This window comes from Narcine bancroftii, chromosome 4, assembly GCF_036971445.1.
Source record: "Narcine bancroftii isolate sNarBan1 chromosome 4, sNarBan1.hap1, whole genome shotgun sequence".
NCBI classification, from domain to species: domain Eukaryota; kingdom Metazoa; phylum Chordata; class Chondrichthyes; order Torpediniformes; family Narcinidae; genus Narcine; species Narcine bancroftii.
The window spans coordinates 303,838,085-303,860,677 of NC_091472.1; the positions used below are offsets into that span (position 1 = coordinate 303,838,085).

Sequence of the window (22,593 nt, forward strand, 5' to 3'; positions counted from 1 at the left end):
TAACCCACAGTCGCGCTGGAGAAGTTCAGCGGGTCAATTGGGCCGGCGGGGTTGCACCAATATAACATTGGTTATATCTGCGTGACCTGCTTAGCCTCTTCAGCGCTTTTGTGTTCAGTTACAATCTCCAGACTTTCTTATTGAACTCTTTGTGGAGAGGTGTGAAGAATTTACCCTGAGCATTGAAGGACCCAAGGTGGGAGAAATGAGTCGTTCAGAGAAGAAATCCAGCAGAGTTAAGTGCGATGGGTGACCTTCAAAAGGAAGGCTATCAATCCGATTGAAAGGGTGCAGAAGATGTGGCTGAGACTTGAAATATTAAGTTACAGGGAAAAGTTGAACAGGTTGGGACTTTCTCCTTGGAGAATGAGATAGAGGTATTCAAAATTATGATACATGCAGATAGAGAGGACCCCAAAACCTAGCAGCAATAGAAATTCACCAAGACAAATGGTTACTTAAACAAAAGTTGCTTTTAATTGTCTTTAAATATGAAAACAGGATTAAAGCTTTAACTTATTACTATTACTTAACTTAACCTCTTCTAATTCTAAGTGTACGTGTATATAATGTGTGTATAAGCGCTGGATGGGTCACGTCTCCAGAATGGAGGACCATCGCCTTCCCAAGATCGTGTTATATGGCGAGCTCTCCACTGGCCACCGTGACAGAGGTGCACCAAAGAAAAGGTACAAGGACTGCCTAAAGAAATCTCTTGGTGCCTGCCACATTGACCACTGCCAGTGGGCTGATAACGCCTCAAACCGTGCATCTTGGCGCCTCACAGTTTGGCGGGCAGCAACCTCCTTTGAAGAAGACCGCAGAGCCCACCTCACTGACAAAAGGCAAAGGAGGAAAAACCCAACACCCAACCCCAACCAACCAATTTTCCCCTGCAGCCGCTGCAACCGTGTCTGCCTGTCCCGCATCGGACTTGTCAGCCACAAACGAGCCTGCAGCTGACGTGGACTTTTACCCCCTCCATAAATCTTCGTCCGCGAAGCCAAGCCAAAGAAGTTCAGAAAAGTTCTTTAATTCACAGTCCAATCTCACTTCTCACTCCTTCAAGTTCACTGGTATCAGGCAACTCTTATACTGTGCATGGAATTTAACATTTATGAATTTCACCAGGCTTTGGTGCTTGAAAGGCTACCGCTCAGGAAGGTTCTTGGTGGTTTTCAGAGAGATTTGTTGCTTGTTGAACATCCACAACTGATTCCTTCCAATTAGCCACTTCAGTGTCTTGCCAAAAGAACTCGGAGCTTGGACTGTCTGGCTTGAGTTTGTATCTGTGTGTGACCTAACTAAGCCCCACAATTTATCTTCCAAAAACATATCTATATACAATATAAAATATAATCCATCACATGCCTAACCTCCTGAGTGTTTGTAGTATTTACTGATTTTATTTAAGATTTTCAGCATCTGCAACCTAAAATAAAATCTGAAACAGATATTTTAGCTTATGACCAAAAATCATAATAATCAAAATTCTTAATAATCTTCATTTAATTTACATTGTCTGACTGCTGCAGTGAAAATAGGATCTCAGGTGTCTTCTCAAACTCGGTTTCTGATCCTTGGAATTATTGTAGTGATTGGTTTTCTCAACCTATTGAAACAATGCAATACCCTGCTAATTTCTCGATCAATATTTTTGTATGAAATCAGTATTGTTTCTTTACTGCTATAATCTATTTATAAAGTCAATAAAAGTATTGGCTAATGCTATGCCATAATCTACTTGCACTTGTGCATTCAGAAAATTTCAAATCTCAACCTACTGCTTATATTATAAATGTCCATTCATCAATTTCTTTCCAGTGATTGTATACTTTGGCAATATACATTAACTTAAAATGCTGACTTGGAACTTGTTATAGCTATGATGACCTTGTATTTGTTACTGAATCGTCAATAGCTCTTTCCTTCCATTTTATGTCTATCCTTTAGTATTCTACAATGCAAGGTGAACTTGCATGAATTCTTTACCCTTTTATTAACTCAAAATGCAATCCCTTACTATGTTGGGACTGCAACAGGATTTGTTCACAAACAATGTGGACTTCTCTTGAATTCCTTTCCAACAGTCCCCTCCATAATTTTTGGGATACAGACACTTTTTTCCTTTATTTGTCCCTGTGCTCCACAATTTTAAATTTATAATCTAACAATTCAGATGTAATTAAAGTGCACATCCAGATTTTATTCAAGGTTATTTGTATATATTTTGGTTTGACCTTATAGAAATTCTAGCATTTTTTACAACATAGTCCCCTCATTTCAGGGCATTATAATATTTGGGTCAGAGCAATGGTATGTATATTAACATAGTCATGTTTAGTACTTTGTTGCACATCCCTTGCATGCAATGACTACTTGAAGTCTGTTATTCATAGACATCACCAGATGTTCAGCAACTTCTCTGGTGATGCTCCGCTAGGCGTCTACTGCAGCCATATAACCATATAACCATTTACGAGCGGAAGCAGGCATCTTTAGCTCCTTCTTGTTTTGGGGACTTGTCCCTTTAGTTTTCTCTTCAACATATGGAAGGCATGCTCAATTGAATTTAGATTCAATGATTGATGGCCATTCAAGAATTTTCCAGTTTTTAGCTTTGGAAGGCTTATCAGCAGTGGAGATCTTCCTTGGCCTACCAGACCCTTTACAATCACTGAGCTCACCGGTACGCTCTTTCTTCTTGATGATGTTCTAAACCATTTATTTTGGTAATCCTAAGGTTTGGGTGATGTCTCTTACTGTTTTATTCTTGTTTCTCAGCCTCATAATGGCTTCTTTGACTTTCATTGGCATGGCCCTGGTCCTCATATTGAAAAATGGCAACTACAGACTCCAAAGGTGATTAACAGCTTAGAAGCAAGCCTAGCTCTCTTATACATGCACCATTGAAGTAATAACTGAGTAATCAAAAACACCTGTGAAGCCAAATTGTCCCAACATGATGGTGCCCTGAAAAGGGGGAAACTATGTAGAAAAAGTGCTTTAATTTCCACATGATGAAACCAAAATGTATCCAAATAACCTTGAATAAAATTCTAGAATGTGCACTTTTATAATGTGTGCATTGTTTGATTACAAATCTAAAACTGGGGCAGAGGACAAATAAAGGAAAAAAGGTGTCTTGGTCCTAAACATTATGAGAGCATTGTAGATTTATAAAAAATGAGGCTTCTGTGGATTCTGTTTCCAATAAGATTGGAAACATGACAGGATATATTATCCTTCCACTGCAGGTTGCATTTGTGGCCCTAGGTTATCTATTTGATATCTTATTTTGTGTCGATAACTGGTTTGAGAGTGAAATACTGCACCTGTAAGGTATTGCTTGGATCATGTTCATGACCGGTAGTACTGCAGACAATAATAGAATCAAGGTAAGACTTGGAAAGAAAGATGGCCAATTGGAGCAATATAGGAAAATATTTTATTTTAAAAGTGACTTGGGTCAGTGTATAAACATGCACACTGTAATCTATTAATGGATTTGCCATTGAACGTTTATTTTCTGCTTGTTTAAATTTGCTTTTCTTATCTCAAATTACTGCACTTGTATGAAACCTAATGTGTAATATTCTTAATTGTTTATATATTTTAAAAGTTCTATATTCCTTTACAATGGTATATTTTCTGTTGTATAGCTGAATCCCTTATTTTTACAAAGTTTTTATATGACTTCCGTTGTATAACAACATTATTAATTTTTCTTAAGAAAACTCTTATGTCCTGTCGATTTCTATTATACATGTCACGGATAAGTTAATACAATTATGGAATAAAATATATCTTAAGGGGTAAGGTTAGATTGTGGAGGTTTAGGTATTAGTTTAGGTACACTTCACAAACCGACATCTCAGTAACATTTTACAAAAGCAATCCCATTTGAAATGCAGGAGTTATGCCTAAGTATAGACTTCATGTCTGCCAGTGTCTTTACAGAAAGTATGAAGAGTACCTATGAAGACTGATGTTGTAGAATGAAATGGACTATCTTTAAATGAACAGATGTCCAGGCTCAGAAAGTGTTAAATTGTTTGCTATTCAAACTGGTGGCAGCTTGAAGTCTGCTGTTCTAAGTGGGGTCATATGGGTTTTGCAAAAGAGAGAGAGCGAGACAGTCATTTTACTGCACCAGGTTCATGGTGAAGGCTGCAAAATTGGGAGACTGATAAAGACCCCATTTGGAAGACTGGTTTTGTGTTCCGAGTTCAGCCTTTTCTAAACTTTTGTAGGGTGTGGCTGGTTAATGTGTTTCTCCTGGAATAGGGAAAAAGAAGTACTCTGTGGTAACCTGGAAGAAGAGGTTATCTTTTGTAAAAACCCATGAGGGGGCAAGTTTCTTCAGCAAGACACTGAAGTGGCTGATTATGTGTGTCTAACAAACAACAAATATCTCTCTGAAACCAACACTGTCCTTCCTTTACAGTAACAATTTAAGTTAAAGCACTAGAACCTGGTGATCATAAATATAAAATTCTGTGCACAGTATGGAAAGTTGCCTGATGCATGTGAACTTGGAGAAATGAAAAGTGAATGATTGCTAGGTGATACAAAAAACTTTCCTGAACACGTACACATTACATTCACGTGCGCGTAGAATTAGAAGGGGGTTAAGTTAATAGTAATAAGTTAAATATTGATTCTATTATTATGTATGAAGAAAATTAAAAACACTGGCTGCCGTGTTGTGACAAACCTATAAAATCCTGATACATGTCTTATATCTTTGTTATGAGTGTCTTGAATGTTGTGTGTAACTGTGGTTGGTTAAGTGTTAAATGTGAGGGTTGGGGAGGGAGGGAGAGAGATGAAAAGAGCTTGAAGTCTGCAGAAAATTGCATAAAATGGATAATTGTAAATTGTAATCAATGCTGATACTGTTAACATTTTTTTGAAAATTGTACTTAATGTCACATGCATTAAAAAACTTTTACATAAATTTCTTATTTGAGTATAATAAAAAATTAATACATAGATTTAAAAATTTTTCTCCACTCCTATCCTCCCCCTTCCCCCCCTCCTCCCTCCCCACAACAACCCAATAGAAAAGAAGGAAAATAAAGAAAGAAAAGAAGAAATAAAGCATCTGGATAATAATATAAAAACTAACTAAAACTATCAAATAAAATCTAACTTAATTATCTTGATTTCATACTGTTAAGATTGACACTGATAATGTTGAAAACTTTTTGAGTTTAAGTTTGGAATATCAAATAAAATATTTTATTTTTGAAAGTTTTTTTAAGTAACCATTGTCTTGATGAATTTCTGTTGCTGCTGGGTTTTTTTGGAGTGCTATGGGCTCGTACCATATATGCTTGAGTTTATGGTAATAATGGAAGTTGCCTTTGTTAACTGTTATCACTGAAAATACATACCCTGTGGTGGAGATACAGCATCATTATGAGCAGGAGATGTTGATAATGACATATTTTCTGTTTTACAGCTGATTCAACAGAACATACAAAACATACATTTTGTAATTAAGAATTATGAACTATAATGAAATATGAACCATAACATGCTATTAATGAATAGATAACTGTGGCGGCACACATCCTCTTGGCGAACCGGCCCCACTTATATCGGCACGTGGCGGGCAGCCATGGGGAAATGGTGCTGTCAGAGGTTTCTCTCTGACTCCAGCATCCCTTCCAGCGCGCACCCTGGGCAGCGATTATGACGACAAAATGCACCAGGTGACTGAGCTCATGCTGCCCTTGAAGGGGCGCGCTGAATTTGAATAAAAACAGTCATTAACGACCTTCGGTGTGGCAGCAATTGTTTCTTTCAGCTCCTGCAAGCGCCACAGTGGTGACCCCGACAGGCCCAGAAGACTATCTGGACCCAGTGAACGATGGACACAGCCGAGGTGAATGCAGTAGCCCTCAAACTCCTCACCCCCCCCCCCCTTCTGGCCCCATTGCCCACAGACGTGGTACGGGCAGGGGGAGGCACAAAATGTTACCACATCGTGGACGCGCTTGGACCAGGACACGGCGGCGAAGGTGGACGACATCATTCATCGGCCACCAGCAGTGGGCAAGTATACCGCCCTCAAAAATGTACTCCTGGGGAAGTTTGGCCTCACTCCCCAGTAGCGTGCTTCACCTGTATGGGTTGGGGGATCGCAGCCCCTCAGCCCTCATGGACGAAATGCTGGCCCTGGCAGAGGATCATGAACCATGTTTCCTCTTCCGCCAGATATTCCTTGAACGGATGCCAGAAGATGTCCGGCTCCATTTGTCTGAAGAGGACTTTTCCGACCCACGCAAGGCCACAGCCTGGGCAGACGCCCTCTGGCGCACAAAACAGGAGAATGAGGAAGCCCTCAGCCAAGTCTCCAAGCCAGGGCTCCGCCGTCCGCAATATACCCCCAAGCACAAGCCGAAGGAAACCCAGTCAACATGATGCTTTTATCACCAGCGCTGGGGAGTGAAAACCCGCAAATGCCACCAGTCCTGTGACTTCCAGGGAAATGGCCAGGCCAACCGCCATTGATGGCTGCGATGGTTGGCCACGAGAACAGCCTCCTTTACATCATTGACAAGTTCACGGGCTGCTAGTTCGTGGTGGACATGGGCCGAGTTGAGCGCCCTCCCCCCCCCCCCCCTACAGCGCTGGAAACTCGCACCCGAACCCCTGGTCCAACCCTGTGGGCTTCCAATGGTTCCTCAATCAAGACCTATGGCACCCGTAGGGCACAGATACAGATTGGGGATGAAAAGTTCACTTGGAGATTCGTCTTGGCCTCGGTGGGCACTGCGCTGTTAGGAGCTGACTTCCTAAGGGCTCACAATCTGCTGGTGGATGTGAGGGGCAGGAGGCTGCTCAACACATGCACCTTTTTCTCTGTGCGCCTGGGCACGGTGGACAACAACAGACCCAAAATTGCCACAGTAGCCACCGCCACAGACTAGTTCATCGAGATCCTCAGTGAGTTCCCTGCCATCCTGGAGCCACGCTTCGACGTCACCTCCCCCCGCCATGGAGTTTTCCATCACATCTCCACGAAAGGCCTCCGGCTGCATGCCAGAGCTAGGCGGCTACCACCGGAGAAGCTGAAACAGGCAAAGGAGGAATTCTCCAGGAGTTAGGCATTGTTTGGCAGTCGGACAGCACTTGGGCAGGGCCACTACACATGGTCCTGAAGTCATCAGTGGGTTGGAGGCCTTGTGGAGACTACAGGCGGCTAAACGACGCCTCGACTCCAGACAGGTACCCGGTCCCCCATATCCAGGACTTCATGGCCAACCTCCACAGCATGTGGTTCTTTTCAAAAGTTGATCTGGTATGCGAATACCACCAGATTCCAGTACACCCAGATGACGTTGAAAAGACCGTCATTATTTCCCCTTTTGGCTTGTTCGAATTCCTCTGGATGCTGTCTGGGTTGAAGAAAGCGGCCCAGACATTCCAGCGCCTCATGGATGCAGTGGGTAGGGATTTGGACTTTGTCTTTATCTACCTAGATGACAACATGGCAGCCAGCTGCAACTGCGAAGAACACAAGGCCCGTCTCCGTAACCTGTTCCCCCAGCTGGCAGAATTCTGCCTCACAGTCAACAAGGCCAAATGCCAATTTTGGAAACAGACATTGGAGTTCCTGGGACACACCATCTCAGCGTCTGGGGCAGATCTGGCACTGGAGAAAGCGGCAGCTGTCCAGTGTTTTCCCAAAACCTCTTCCCTCAAGGGCCTGCAGGAATTCGTGGGAATGGTAAATTTTTACCACAGATTCCTCCCCAACGCCGCCTGCATCATGCACCCTCTTTGCTCTGATCGCGATGAAAGAGAAGACCCTGGCCTAGTCAGAGAAGGCGGATGAGGCCTTCACTGCATTGAAACAGTCCCTCACAGAGGTGACTTTGTTGGTGTACCCCCTCCAGGAAGCGCACACGGTGCTCTCAGTCTACACTGCCACCACGACGGTCAGGGGTGTACTGGAACAGTGTCTGGACGGGCAGTGGCGCCCGTTGGCCTTTTTAAGTAAGCAGTTGCGACCACCGTAGCTTAAAATCAGTGTGTTCGACCAGGAGATCATGCCGCTGTACCTGGCCATCTGCCACTTCCGATACTTCTTAGAGGGCAGAACTTTCACCGTTTTTACCGATCACAAGCCCCTCACCCAAGCACTGGCTATGGCCAAGGACCTGTGGTTGGACAGGCAACAGCCCACCTGTCCTACCTGTCCAAATTCACGACATGTGACGGTACAGGGCGGGCAAAGACAATGTGGTTGATGATGGCCATCACCATGCTAGCTCCCGGCCTCAACTGCGCACAACTAGTGCAGGCCCAGCAGCATGACGCTGAAACTCAAGCTCTCCAGACCGCCATCTCAGGCCTCCAGCTTCCTGACTCCACCCAGCCACTGCTCTGCGACACCTCCACCAGCTCACCGCGCCCAGTAGTCCCACAGGAGTGGAAAGCAAGGGTCGTCAGCTCTATCTATGATTTCGCCCACCCCTCAGTAAAAACTACCATGCGTATGGTGGTGCAGTCTGGCATGGCCTTAAGGAGGTGGCAGCGCTAACCCGCAACTGCATCAGGTGTCAGATGTCTAAAGTCCACAGGCACATGCTGGCCCCTGTTCAACATTTCAACTCGGCAATGCAGAGGTTCCAACATATTTACTTGGATGTCGTGGGCCCCTTGGTGGTGTCCAGGGAGTAGCGGTACCTGTTTACTATAGTGGACAGAGCAACCAGATGGCCGGAAGTCATCCCAGTCCGTGAGGCGTCAGCGGAGATGTCTGCTAGAGCTCTGGTCAGCCATTGGATCGCTTGTTTCAGTGTGCCGGTGCACATCACGAGCGACAGAGGTGCCCAATTTACCTCTGCACTATGGTCGCAGCTGGCAAGGCTTTTAGGGGTAACACTGCACCACACCATGGCGTACTACGTACAGACTAACGGATTGGTAGAGAGGTTCCACTGACACCTAAAGTCCACTCTAATACCAAGACTTTCCGGCCCCGACTGGGTGGACGAGTTGCCCTGGGTTCTCCTTGGGATTAGGATGGCACTCAAGGAAGACCTGCAAGCCTCGTCAGCAGAAATGGTTTACAGCGCACCACTCTCCCTGCCAGGTGAATTCTTCGGCCCAGAGGCCGAGACGACGTACAACGAAGGTGAGTGGCTCATGGACCTCCGTTAAACGACTGGGCAACCTAATCCCAACGACCCCATGGCACCCAACCATTCCATCGACCGAAAGATCTAGATGTGGTGCAATTTGTGTTCATCTGGAGAGGATGAGGGCCCCACTGCAGCGCCCATACGAAGGGCCGTACAAGGTTCTCTGGCGGTCGGGTGGGACTTTAAATGTGGGGGGCAGGAAAGAACTGTTTACTGTGGACGTTTAAAAGCTGCTCATTTAGACTTATCACAGCCAGTGCAGAAGGCTGCGCCCAAGTGCCGGGGCCGGCCGCCAAAGCGACAGGATGCATAGCCGGTTCTGTGGGGATGTGTGGTGGCGCACATCCTCGTGGCGAACCGGCCCCGTTTGTATCGCCACGTGGCGGGGCAGCCATGGGGAAATGGCATCGTGGTTTCTCTCTGACTCCAGCATCCCTTCCAGCACACACCCTGGGCAGTGATTATGATGTCACAATGCACCAAGTGACTGACCTCATACCGTCCTTGAAGGGGCGCGCTGAATTTGAATAAAAACAATCGTTAACGACCTTCGGTGTGGTAGCAGTGATTTCTTACAGCTCCTGCAAGCGTCATATAATCATAATTTATATGGTTTCCAAATTGCACTAAATTTACTAAATGATATTTCTGCATTCTTATCCAATTATTACCAAATAATCGTACCAGGCCTTATATTGAATATGTACGTGCAAATGCTTTCAAGTCTATTTTCCCATATAAATAATTGCTTGTTACAAACTATTACTGACAGTCTTTCACTAAATAATGCTACATGATCTGGTGTCCAAATAGGAACCCAAGCCAAAGCACACTTCAAGGTAGTGCTACCTTTGTGATCTACTGAAACAGGCTCATTAAACCCATTACTTTTTGCTTAGCTAATTACTTCTTGGAAATTCCCTTTCATCACCACTTGAGAACCAGGGTGGATCTTCCATCAGTTACTCTGTTCAGATCCTGAACTATTTGTTTGGTGGTGATGAGTAGAAAATATATATTTCAAAACATAATCTTCCAAGCATGACACCTAAATATTTAAACAAATAATTGTAGCTGAAGTAAACTAAAAAATAAAGCCTTTAAAAAAAAATATTGTCATAATTTTCTGCAATATACACTGTAACCATTTTTTAAAAATCTTTAAATTAACACATTTATTGAAGGGATATTGATGAAAATGATTATTCATTTGGTTTTACATTTTTGGTTTAATTTTCTTATATATAATTTTTTTCAAACTGACCATAAAAAATGAACAGAATGAAGTTGGATGATGGTAGTTTTCAGTACCTCATAAATCCACCAGATGGCGCCATAATCGTAAGCACCTTTGAACATTGATAGTGTATGTAAATAATTTAAAAATCAGCTTCAAATACTTGGCGAGCATCATCTCGAGTGATGGGTCTTTGGACAAAAAAATTAACTCCAGGATCAGGAAGGCCATCCAGGCTCTGAGGAGGTTGCACACCAGAGTGCTCAATTAACGTAACATCTGCTCCTCCACAAAGCTGAAAATCTCCAGAACCGTGGTCATCCCTTCTCTCCTATTTGGATCTGCGACCTGGACTCTGTACCAACATCACATCAAACAAATGGAGAAATTCCACATGCATCCGTTGGCAAGACCGTGTCTTCAACCTGAAGGTCTTGGGTCGCGTGGTCCACTAGCATTGAGTCCCAGAACATCAGAGCCCAGAAGTGGTGGGTGGGACAGAATGGATGACCGTCATTTGCCTCAACAGCTTCTCTATAGTGAACTGAAAGACACCTAAAGGTCATCCACCCAAGCGCTAATAAAGACTGTGGCCTCCTGCCAAGAGAACTAGAAGGTGCAGCTGCTGACAGGTCCTATAGGCGAGCCCTGTTCAATGAAGCCTACACCAGTTTCGAGGCTAGACACTGCCAAAAACTGGTGGAAGGCCGTGCAAAGCAGCAGCCACAGTTATTACATCAATGGACTTCCAGTGCCCCCATTTTGCTCGACTCTGCACTTCCAGACTGGGACTGCAAAGTCACCTTCGTGTCCACAGATGAACTGCACAACACCGTGTCTTCTTCGAACCGAAGGACAACCAATACAGGTATACAGTATTCAAAAACAACTGAAAGCAGCAACTTATTGTTGAGGAAAAAAGTGTAATAAAACAGAAATTCTTTCGCAGTAAATTGGATTTCAAGCTGCATTTTTAATGTAAAAAATTTTCTGCAATTAAAGGAATTATATTTATGTTTGCACATTTCAATCCTTGTGTCACCAAAGGTTGCAAAGTAACAGCTATCAATTTAAAAACTGCATGCCTGAGGCTTATGTTAGAAATGTGAAGGGCAAGAAAAAACAAGTTTTTTGAATGGATGGTGTTGATTAAGGAGTGAATGCGATGAGAAGAAGAAATCCTGAGGGAAGATGGTCTGTTAGTGAATGCAACAAAATGCAAATAGAATGTGCTAGTAGTTGCCATTAAAGGACTATGGATGAGACAAGTGTTTGTCTTTATGAGACTGAGAGTTGGTGAAATGTGGATGGTGAATGAGGGAAGGGAATACCGAAAGTACTGGAAAAGGGATGATAAGCTACTGCAATTTATACCACAGAGGGAAGGTAAACTGGAGTCGTACTGGTCTTTTCTACTCCCATGCAAACTCAAGTCAACTTTATTTATCATTCATACCATGCTTGCATGGTAGAACAAGATAGCGTTTCTCCAGGACCACAGAGCATATTTAAATAGATATGAGTTAGGAAACCACTTAATACCTTAAAATATTAAATTATTAAGGCGGATGCACTGAATGTCCACAGCGCACTATGCATATCTGTACTGGCAGTTCAGGAACCTGATGGCTTGGGGGGGGGGGGGGGGGGAAGCTCTCTCCCACTCTGGAGGTAAGGGCCTGAATGCTTTGATAACTCCTGCCAGATGGCAGAAGGGACAACAGTTTATATGCAGGATGTGGAGTCTTTCACAATGTTTATTCCTTTCCGCCTGCATCAAGTGTAGCAAATGTCCTTCATCCTAGGAAGAGGTTCCCTAATTATCTTTTCTGCTGACTTCCCCGATGGTCTCTTCCACTGACTGCAGAGTACAGCTTCCAAACCAAGTGGTAGTACAGTTGCATAAGATGCTCTCGATACATTCTCTGTAGAACATAGTGAGGATGGTGGATGGGAGATGGACTTTCCTCAGCCTTTGCAGGAAGTAGAGGCGCTGCTGGGCTTCCTTGGCTAGGGAGCTGTTGTTATGGGTCCAGTTGAGGTTTTCTGCCAGGTGCACACTGAGGAACTTGATAATCTCAAAGGTAGAGCTGTGAATGGTCAGGGGAGCATGATCTCCCCGGGGCCTCCTTAAGTTGACAACCATCTCTTTTGTTTCTTTAACGTTCAGATCCTCGTTCTTACTGATGAGACCCACCACTATCACGTCATCAGCAGACTTGATGATGTGGTTTGAGCTGGGTTTTGCTGCACAATCATGGGTCAGCAGAGTGAACAGCAGTGGACTAAGCACACGGTCCAGGGGGGCTCCCGTGCTCAGTGGGATAGTCTTGGAGGTGCCGTTTCTGATCCAGAGTGCTTGAGGTTTCCCCGTCAAGAAATCGAGAATCTACTTGTAGAGAGAGGGAGGTGTTCAGTCCCAGCAGGCCAAACTTCCTTATCAGGTACTGAGGTACGATCATGTTGAATGCTGAGCTGAAGTCAATAAAAGGCATTCGAACATACAATTCTTTATTTTCCAGGTTGGTGAGAGCATTGTCCATGGAGCAGAAGGTTCTATATGTGAACTGCAGGGGATCCAGTGAGGGGGGCATGGCAGCAGGTGCTTGATGTACCTTTATATTTATAGCTTTAAGGTGAAACACCAGGCCTAATGACTTGTGAAATCTGGGTGAAACACAATAGGCTGCAGATGCTGTGACTGTAGTAAAAACACTGAAATGCTGGAGGATCTCAGCTGGTATTTTCAACATCTATAGGAGACAAAGATAAGTTGCCGACATTTTGGGCCTGAGCCCTTCAAGGGAAAAAAAAATCAGAAAAGGCTATATCAGAAAGTCTCAGAATTCAAACAATGGGGGGAGGAATCCAGACCAACAAAAGGTGTTCATTGGATGTTAAAAGGGACGAGGTAGAATTTATCATGTCCATCTGAAAGGAGACAAAAAATGGTGAGACGACGTGGGGAGAGGGGGGGGGGGTGTTGTAACGAAAGCCAGAGAAGTCGATATTAATGCCATCCAGTTGGAGAGTGCCTTTTGGAAGATGAGGTGTTGTTCCTCCAATGTACGGGTAGTCTCAGTCTGGCAGTGCATGAGACCATGGACAGACATGTCGGCAAGGGAATGGATTGGAGAATTGAAATAGGTAGCCATTGGGAGATCCACGCTATCACGGTGGACAGAGCCAAAGTGCTCAACAAAACAATCTCCCAGTCTGGATCCAGTCTCCCCGATGTAGAGGAGACCAAAGCGGGAGCACCAGATGCAGTAGATGACCCCTGCAGATTCACAAGTGAAATATTGCTTCACTTGGAAGGACTGTTTGAGGCTCCTGAGTGGTGCTGAGGGGGGAAGGTGTGGGCACAAATGGAGCATCACCTGCGGTCACAAGGGTAAGTCCCAAGGGGACTATTGGTGGGGAGGGAGGAATGGACAAATGGGTCACGGAAGGCAGAGAGGGAAATAGGTGTCTGGTGGTGGGATCATGTTGTTGGTGGCGGAAATGGCAGAGGAGGATGTATTGGATGCAGAGGCTAGTGGGTGGTAGGTGAGGACAAGAGGAATCCTGTCCTTGTTGCATGTGGGGTCGGAGGGGGGCAGGGCAGATGTGTGGGTAATGAAGGATATGCAGGTGAGAACCGAGTTGATGGTGGTAGCGGAAAAGCCACGATTGAAGAAGGAGGACATCTCTGATAATCTGGCATGGAAGTCTGCATCCTGGATATAGGTGTAATGGAGACAGAGGAATTGAGAGAATGGAATAGAATCATTACATGGGACAGGTTCTAGTTGAGGTAGCTGTGGGAATCTGTTGAGAGTTTGTCTCCTAAGATGGAAATAGAAAGATCAAGGAAAGGAAAGTGTTGCTAGAGATGGACCAAGTGAATTTGAGGTCAGAGTGGAAGTTGTCAGCAAAGTGGATGAAGTCATCAAACTCATCATGGGTACATGAGGCAGCATCAAAGTAGTCACCAATGTAGTGGAGGAAGAGTTGAGGGCCCTTGCCCGTGTAGGCTTGCAGCATGGATTGTTCCATATAGCCAACAAAAAGGCAGGCATAGCTGGGGACCCATGCAGCTACCCATGCCTACCCCTTTAACCTGGTGAAAGTGCGATGAGTCAAAGGAGAAATTATTGAGGGTGAGGACAAGTTTGGGCAGCCGGAGGAGGGTGATGGTGGAGGGGGACTGATTGGTTCTATTGTCCAGAAAGAAATGAGGGGCTTTAAGACCTTCAGTATGGGGAATGAAGGAGTATAGGGATTGGTTATCCATGGAAAATATGAAGTGATTGAGTTCAGAGAACTAGAAGTTGTTCAAGTGGTGGAGGGCTTGTGAAGTGTCCTGGATGTAGGGACTGGACCAGGGGGGATTCAAAAAAGAATTAAGGTAAGCAGAGACCAATTCGGTGGGGCAGGAGCAGGCAGGCATGATGGGTCTGCTGCGACAATTGATTTGTGGATCTTGAGTAGGAGGTAGAAATGGGTGGTATGAGGTTGGGAAATAATAAGGTTGCAGGGCGTGCCAGGGAGTGACTGGAAGTGATGTGTTCAGAGATGGTGTATGATACAGTGATTTGATGAGTTTTGGTGAGGTCCTGTTGCAGGGTTAAGTAGGAGGAGGTGTCTGAGAGTTGTTGTCTGGCTTCAGCCAAATAGAGGTCAACATGCCAGACCACAAGAGTGCCACCCTTGTCTGTAGGTTTGATGATGAGGTTCGGATTGGTGCAGAGTGGGTGGAGGGCCAGGCATTCTGAGGGGGTGAGATTGGAATGAATGAGGGGAGTAGTGATGTCATGGCAGCAGTTGGAAATATAAAGGTCCAGAGCAAGTAGAAGACTGGAATGAGCTGTCCAGGAGAAGGGAGGTGTTTTAAAGTGGGAGAAGTTTTATGTAGTGGGGGGTGGAGAATCATGATTGTGGAAGTAAGCATGGAGACAGCCAGCGGAAGAAGAGTTCAACATCATGGCATGTGTGGAACTCATTAAAGTGTGAGTGAATGGGGGGAGGGGGCGTGCGAAGGTGAGGCCTTTTCTGAGGACAGAGTGTTCATTCTCCGAGAGTGGAAGGTTGGAGGGGATGGTGAAGACTAGGCAGGGGTTAGGGGGAGGTTGAATGGGGTGGAGGGGTGGAGGGAGTGGAGGAGGATGGGGTGGATCAGGAAGTGGAGGGTAGGAAGGGTCAGGGAGGATGGGGAGGGTTGGGAAAGTCAGAGGATGGTTTGCGACAGAGGTTCGGTCCTGTAAGTCGCAGGGCCAAGGTGGAGCCTCTGACATCTCTCTACATTGCCTGGTAGAGTAAATGTTCCTGTTCTCATGTTTTCCATGAAGCCTCCAAAAGGGTAGCTAATAACTTTGAGGATTGCCTGTAGCTTATTTCAGAAATGATTCTTATTTTAATATCTTGGAAATGAAAGAAGCCATAAAGTATGCAGAACATTTAAATTCTCAGATGATTATCCAAAATATTTGTGATTTTTAGGTTTATAAACTTGACATTACCTTTTGCTGATTGTGAAACCTAATTTTGATCTGATTTCAGTCATCTTAAACAATTTTGTCTAGAGTTTCAGGTAAAGGCAATCCTAACTTATAACTTGGGTTAGACCAGACCTGGAAATGAATTTGCCCTGAAATTCCATTATCCCAGTCCTTCAGTAGCCCCAAACTAACACTTTTCAGACTGATTTATGTGAAATTTCTAGACTTGCATTCACTTGTGAATTGGACCATCTCAGTCCCACAATTACAGTTTGTTAAATTAAACACACCAATGGAAACTTACAGACTGGGTTTTTGAATAGTCCCTCAATGCTTCTTATTTTCTCGCACAGATCTGACCTTTTTTAACAGTTGGGAATCTTACAGATGAGAGGTAGCCCACAATACCTATTCAATTCTTCTTGGAATGGATAAATGTCTTTTGTTTAACATGTGGTGAATGGATAATATTTCTGGCTCCAGGTTGATTTCCTCATATACCTTTATCACTGGCAGCAAATGATTAAATGGTGTCAACATTAAGTATAGAATTCAATGCAATAAAAGGAGTTTAGCCTATTTCTAGATCTGAAGTTAATGCCTTGATGAAATGTCTGTTGACTTGTCACTTCCCGCAATAGTACATGATTTTATGCTTAGAACAAGATTTTAACCCACAAATGTTTATTATTTTTATCTGTACAAAAAAAATTAATTTAAACTTTCTTTCCTACAATGCCAAACTGCTGTTTGTTTACTGCAAACTGCTTTTAATACAACCCTTTCTGGTTTACATTAACAGCATTTTTATCAAACATTTGAAGTAAGGAAATCTCAAAAGACCCTTGAGGTAGCATATTTAAATTAAATTTGACAAAGGTCTTGGGACAATGGAAGTCAGGAGTGTACAAGTTTCCAGAGCTGATGAATGTTGAGCTCTTGCAGGATTATAGTTATAGAGGGAAAGGAAGGCTTAAAACAATGAAGGACTTAAAAAGAATACAATTTTAATTTCTAAATGACATCATCCAGTGCCAATATTGGTTTTTGGGCATAGAGGTGACCTACAAGCAATGTTGTGACATGGACAGTAGAATTATTGATATGATGAGTATTATTGGACATGAAACAAAAAAAAAAAGCCAAGAAAGGACTCTAAAGAGGATCAAGGTTTATCTGCTGTGTGTTGGCATTGGAAGTTAGCATTAGTTTTAAATGGTAACGAAGGTGAACCCAACGGTCTCCTTATTTATTGTATTCCAAACTTTAGGTCAAGGAGATCCCAATATTTACTTGAAAGAAATTTCTGCTACACATTGGGCAAATCAAAGCCACTTGTCAAAGTGACACATTAGGTAAGCAGTGTGACAAGTCAGAAGCTGTACTCCTCAACTTGCATTTTTTTTGCCAATAACTTGTACATTTATGTCACCAAAGACTCTTGAAAATTTCTACAGGTGTACTAAGGAGAGCATTTTATTTGGTTGCATCGCTGGTATGGAGGTGCTAATGCACAGGACAGAAAAAGACTACAGAGAGTTGTGAACTTGGCCAGCACCAATATGGGCATCAGTCTTCACTCCAATGAGGACATCTGCAAGAGGCGGGTGTCTTAAGAAAGCAGTCTCTGTCCTCAAGGACCCTCACCACCCAGGTCATGCTCGCCTCACATTGCTACCATCAGCAAATTCATACAGGAGCCTGAAGATGAAGACCCAGCAGCAGAACAACAGCTTTTCCCCTTGGCCATCAAATCTCTGAACAGACAATGGTCCTCAGACACTATCCCAATTTCTCTTTTTTTGGATTAATTAATTTATTTTTAAATGTAATGTATAGCAATATTTACACCTGTAATTCTGTTACAAAACAATAAATTTTGTGCTATATTCATGTCAATAAATTCTGATTTTGAGAAATAACATGTTGCAGATGCTGTAAATTTTAAATATAAACAGACAATCTTGTAAGAGCTCAGCAAGGCAGGCAAGAGATAAAATTAACATTTCATGATGACACCACCTTTTTTTTACTGTCAGTATTTACATTTCTCCTTCATTTCTTTGTCAAGACATGATTTTGTTTGGCTCTTACATTTTACTTTTTTTAGCTGATCTTCGATTTTTTTTTTTGCCACATCTTCATCACCTTCAGCCATCTTGGTTCTATGTATTGATTTCCTTCTCTAAATATTATTGCATCTTCACTTTCATCTACTGACTGAATGACCTTGACAGCTTATTGCCATGGCAACCCTGGCTCACCTCTTCAGAGATTTTCCAATGGTCGCATCTGTCTATCCCTCACTATCTCTGTAATGTGAAGTCAACGTGTTTTCTCTCTTTCCCAGTTCTGTTGAAGGGTCTTCAATCTCCAATGACAGGTCTGCTTCTGTTTATTCAGATCTTACCTGACCTGCTGTATGTTTCTAGTATTTTCTGTTTTATTTCAGATTTCTAGCATATGCATTTCTTAAAAACTTTTGAATCACAACAAATTATACAATATGGAGTTTTAGTTCAGTCAAACAATCTAGGAGTACTTGCATTCAAAATCTGACTCCAGGGCATCATAGAGGAGATTAGAACAATTGAAACTGCAAGGATTTACAGAGTTTCTTCAAGCAGGATAGAGATCGAGTGAGGTTTAAGTAAAGAAGTTAGGACCTGCAAGGAGGTGCACTTCCTTCTAGGGAATAGATGCAGCAATGCAGCCCACTATTAAGTATCATAATAATGTGTAACTCCACATTGCAAAAACCTCCACTGTGACTCCTGGAAGAGAATTAGAGAATTTGCACACTGGAATAGAGGGTGGTAGGGGCAGCAATAAGCAAATGAAAAGCTGCCATTGGGTGTCTTCGGGTTGTATTCTAAAACTCTGCCTGGATTATTTGTCCATGCATGGGAAATTGGGCTTTATGCACAACCTTTCACCTTAGAGGAGAGATTTCTGGAACAGAGACAATGTTGACAGCTTAGATATCAATAAGACATACACATCAAAAAGAAAATGGCTGGAAAAAAAGCTTTGTTCACCAAATAAACTGAATATTTTGTATTTTGACGATGTCTACATTATTCTTAATCTTCTGATGTGTCCGAAGCATAACAAGATTGTCTTGAGAAAAAATCATAATTGTGTTTCAACACAGATTGATCAGACCCATTTTATGAAGTACAACTGCAATATTGGACAAGATGCTAACTGGAAAACTTTTTTGTAGTTCTTCAGTAATTTGTGTAAATTGCTCGCCTGCTTCCCTGCAAACACCAAATATTCACCATTTCTTAGTCAAAATCTTTTGTTGGAAGGGAGGGGGATTTGATCAAAGACAGAACTGCATCTACCAAAGAAGAGGTCAAGAACAGGATCACCAGTATCTATTTCTCTGTGGATCTAAGAACTTTCAGAACCATTTTTGTTGGTTATTTTTACCAAGATACGACATCCAACGCAAATTCCCTCAATGGAAGCAACATCACCTGCAATTGAATATTGTGGTTATCTTCAGTTCTGGTTTCTTTGAAAATAGATCTTTTGTAGAATATGATGTCTTTTATTTCTCCATTAAAAAAAAGAACAAAATGATTTTAAATATTGTTCAAGCTGATTAGTTCAACTTTACACTATAAAAATCCACTGAATATATAAACACAGTTGATTCACATCCATGGCACAAAATAAAGTAACTTTTTAAAGTAACTTCAAAGTGTAAAGGAAATTTAATATTAGTTATAAAATGTTAATTAACCTGTGGTGTTAAAAGTATAGTTTTCAAAGAAGCAGGTAACTCTGATGGAAACCATGGATAATATTTGTAACTAAAATGTGTCCTGGATAAAATTGTGCTTGATGGGTGGCCAGTTTTTAACAGGTGCATCACCAATGAATACCTACCATAAATAATGGCAGAAACATTCTATACTGCATGTCCAATATATAAACAATACGTTGAAAACCATTTTCCCTTATTGTTATTTGACTCTTCTCTTGATCTCCAGTGTTCTTGGAACGCTGTATCACTTCCACGTCGTAAAACGTTAACACAGTGTGGGTATACATAACATAATCTAAGCCAATGCATCTGTGAAATTACTGTTTAGCCAAACTATTTTCTGAATTTCTATTCAATGTAGGTTTTTCATTTGATTTTATACTTTTTCAATTTCCAGATTACAGGAAATGTACGATTGAGGTGTGATGTAGTTTATGGAGTAGTACATTGGACTAGATATTTTAAGAATTTCAAAGGGCCATAGGGGAAAGCAATGAAATTATAGCCTTATTAACTTTACATCAGTGTTAGGAAAATTAAAATCATAGAATGATACAGTCATACAGAACAGAACAAGCCCTTAAACCTGACTCTGTGCTGATCAAATTGGCATTCTGGGATGGTCCTATTTGCTTGCATTTGGTCCACATCCTTCAAAGCTGTTTTGTTTCATAAATCTGTCCAAATCTCTTTTGAACATTGTAATTTTACCCACTTCTAGTTTCCCCTGGCAGCTCATTCCAGTTATGGACTACTTTATAAGTGAACAAGTTGTCCCTCACCTCCATCATAAATCTCGTCCCTTTCACCTTAAATCTTTGCCCTGTAGTTCAAGAAATGCCTACCCTGGAAACTAGAGTGAGCATTTATTTAAAAAAACAATGGCAGTTTTGCCACTAGTGCAGAACCAGGGAGAGCAGGAAACGGAGACCCAGCACTCCCCCAAAGGCTTTGGCCAGAAGTAGGCTTGAAATGGCCTGTTAAAGGAACCGATTGTGTTTTATTTAAAATCCTGCGACCAAAAGGTCTAAGTTTAAGATGGCGACTCCTGTGTCCAGCTGAGGCCATGAGGGTTTGCAGATTCCAGAGAAGTGAACAGGCGCAGGGCACCAGTAAAGGGGAGAACACCCCCCCCCCCCCCCCCCCCCCCCCGCTGAGGAGGAAAAGCAGAGAAAACAACCTTAGGTCAGTGACCATGGTGAAAGGCCAGCGAGGGGCTCTGCATCTGAAGGATCACATAGGCAGCAATCTGATGCTGACTTTCAGGTGAGGAACTCACACATCTGCGGGCTGCTGGAGACTGGCTCATGAGAACCAGATATTGGAACTGTGATTCTAGAGGGTGCTGAGGGCATGAAGGGTCCTGGGTGCTGAAGGCTTCCTTATCTTATTGGAACTTTGGATCTGAGCTCAGGTTGCTAATGGTTGAACTGAACTGGAGTTTGTGCAGCTGGAGAGGCTGCACAATCTCTCTGTAAAAGAAGGGATCCACGAAAACTCAGTGATTCTAAGGGGACTCTCTTTTGCTTCTCTTTCTCTGACTGTTAGGGGGACCGGCCAATACTAATGGAAAATCTTTGTCTACCTTATGGCTATTTTGTGTAATCAGATGACAATAAACTTGACTTGGACTTGGGCTTACTGAGAAATTTCCACTTAATTTCTCACCTATCTCCTGTGGCTCTATACAATGTTGGCCATGTTGCTCTTTAATGGGACAAATTCTCTCCCCAGTCCGGTACGGACTTGAAGGGCCGACATGGCCTGTTTCCGTGCTGTAAACGGTTATATGGTATGGTTATATGGAATATCCTCCATTTATCAGTTACATCTTTCCCTGAAAATAAATTATCTCAATCCACACCCTCTAAATCCTTTTGGATCTCTTTGAAATTTGCCTTATTCCAATCAAGAATCTCAACCTTAGGCCCAGCCCTATCTTTCTCTATTATTAACCTAAGATTAATAGTATTGTGATCACTAGACCCAAAGTAATCCCCACCCACACCTCTGTCACCTGACCTATCTTGTTCCCTAATAGAAAATCCAATACTGCTCCCTCTCTAGTCGGTTCTTCTGTGTATTGATTTAGAGAACTTTCCTGAACACATTTGACAAACTCCAACCCATCCAGCTCTTTTACAGTATAGTGTCCCAGTCACATATATGCTATCTCCTTCCAAATTTGCTCCTCTAATTCCCTCTGTCCTTTAGGGGGTCTATAATGCACTCCCATTAGTATTTTCATACCTTTCCCATTCCTCAATTTAACCCAAATAGCCTCACTGGACAAGCCCTCCAATCTATCCTGCCATAGCACTGCTGTAATGTTTTCTTTAACAAGGAATGTGACTCCTCCATCTTTTATTTCCTCCCCTCTCCCTGTTTTATCATGCCTAATACAGTGGAATTCTGGAATATTTAGCGACCAATCATGCCCCCCCTCCTGCAACCAAGTTCCATTGATGGCTACAATATCATATTTCCATGTGTCAATCCATGCTCTAAGCTCATCAACCTTTCTTACAATGCTCCTTGCATTGAAATATGTACACTTGAGAGAATGTCCCCCACATACACAGCTTTGATTACCATCTACTTTTACCACCCCTCCCCCCTCCTTCATTAACTTTAACATTCTGGTTCCTCTCTTCCTTCAAATCTAGATGTTCTACCCAAATCTCTGCACTCTCATTCTGATTCCCACTCCCCTGCCAAACTAGTTTAAAACCTCACTAACAGCTCTAGCAAATCTGCCCACCAGGTTATTGGTTCCCTCCAGTTCAAGTGCAACCTGCCCCTTTTGTACAGGTCAGACCTTCCCCAGAAGATATCCCAATGATCCATAAATGTGAACCCCTGCCCCCTGCACCAACTCTTTAGCCACACATTCATTCACCACATCTTCCTGTTCCTACCCTCTCTAGCACATGGCAT

The 22,593-nt window shown here is 42.9% G+C and overlaps 1 long non-coding RNA gene across 2 annotated transcripts; it reads left to right on the forward strand.

Moving 5' to 3' along the window:
• The first annotated feature begins 12,608 nt into the window (after positions 1 to 12,608).
• LOC138760182 (uncharacterized) lies at positions 12,609 to 17,800 on the forward strand. Of its 2 annotated transcripts, none has more exons than XR_011355491.1 (3): positions 12,609 to 12,842; positions 17,149 to 17,233; positions 17,336 to 17,800. It is a non-coding gene; the product is annotated as an uncharacterized lncRNA (long non-coding RNA). The 2 variants fall into 2 exon arrangements; XR_011355490.1 differs by lacking the exon at positions 12,609 to 12,842 and adding an exon at positions 12,925 to 13,000.
• Positions 17,801 to 22,593: the final 4,793 nt, after the last annotated feature.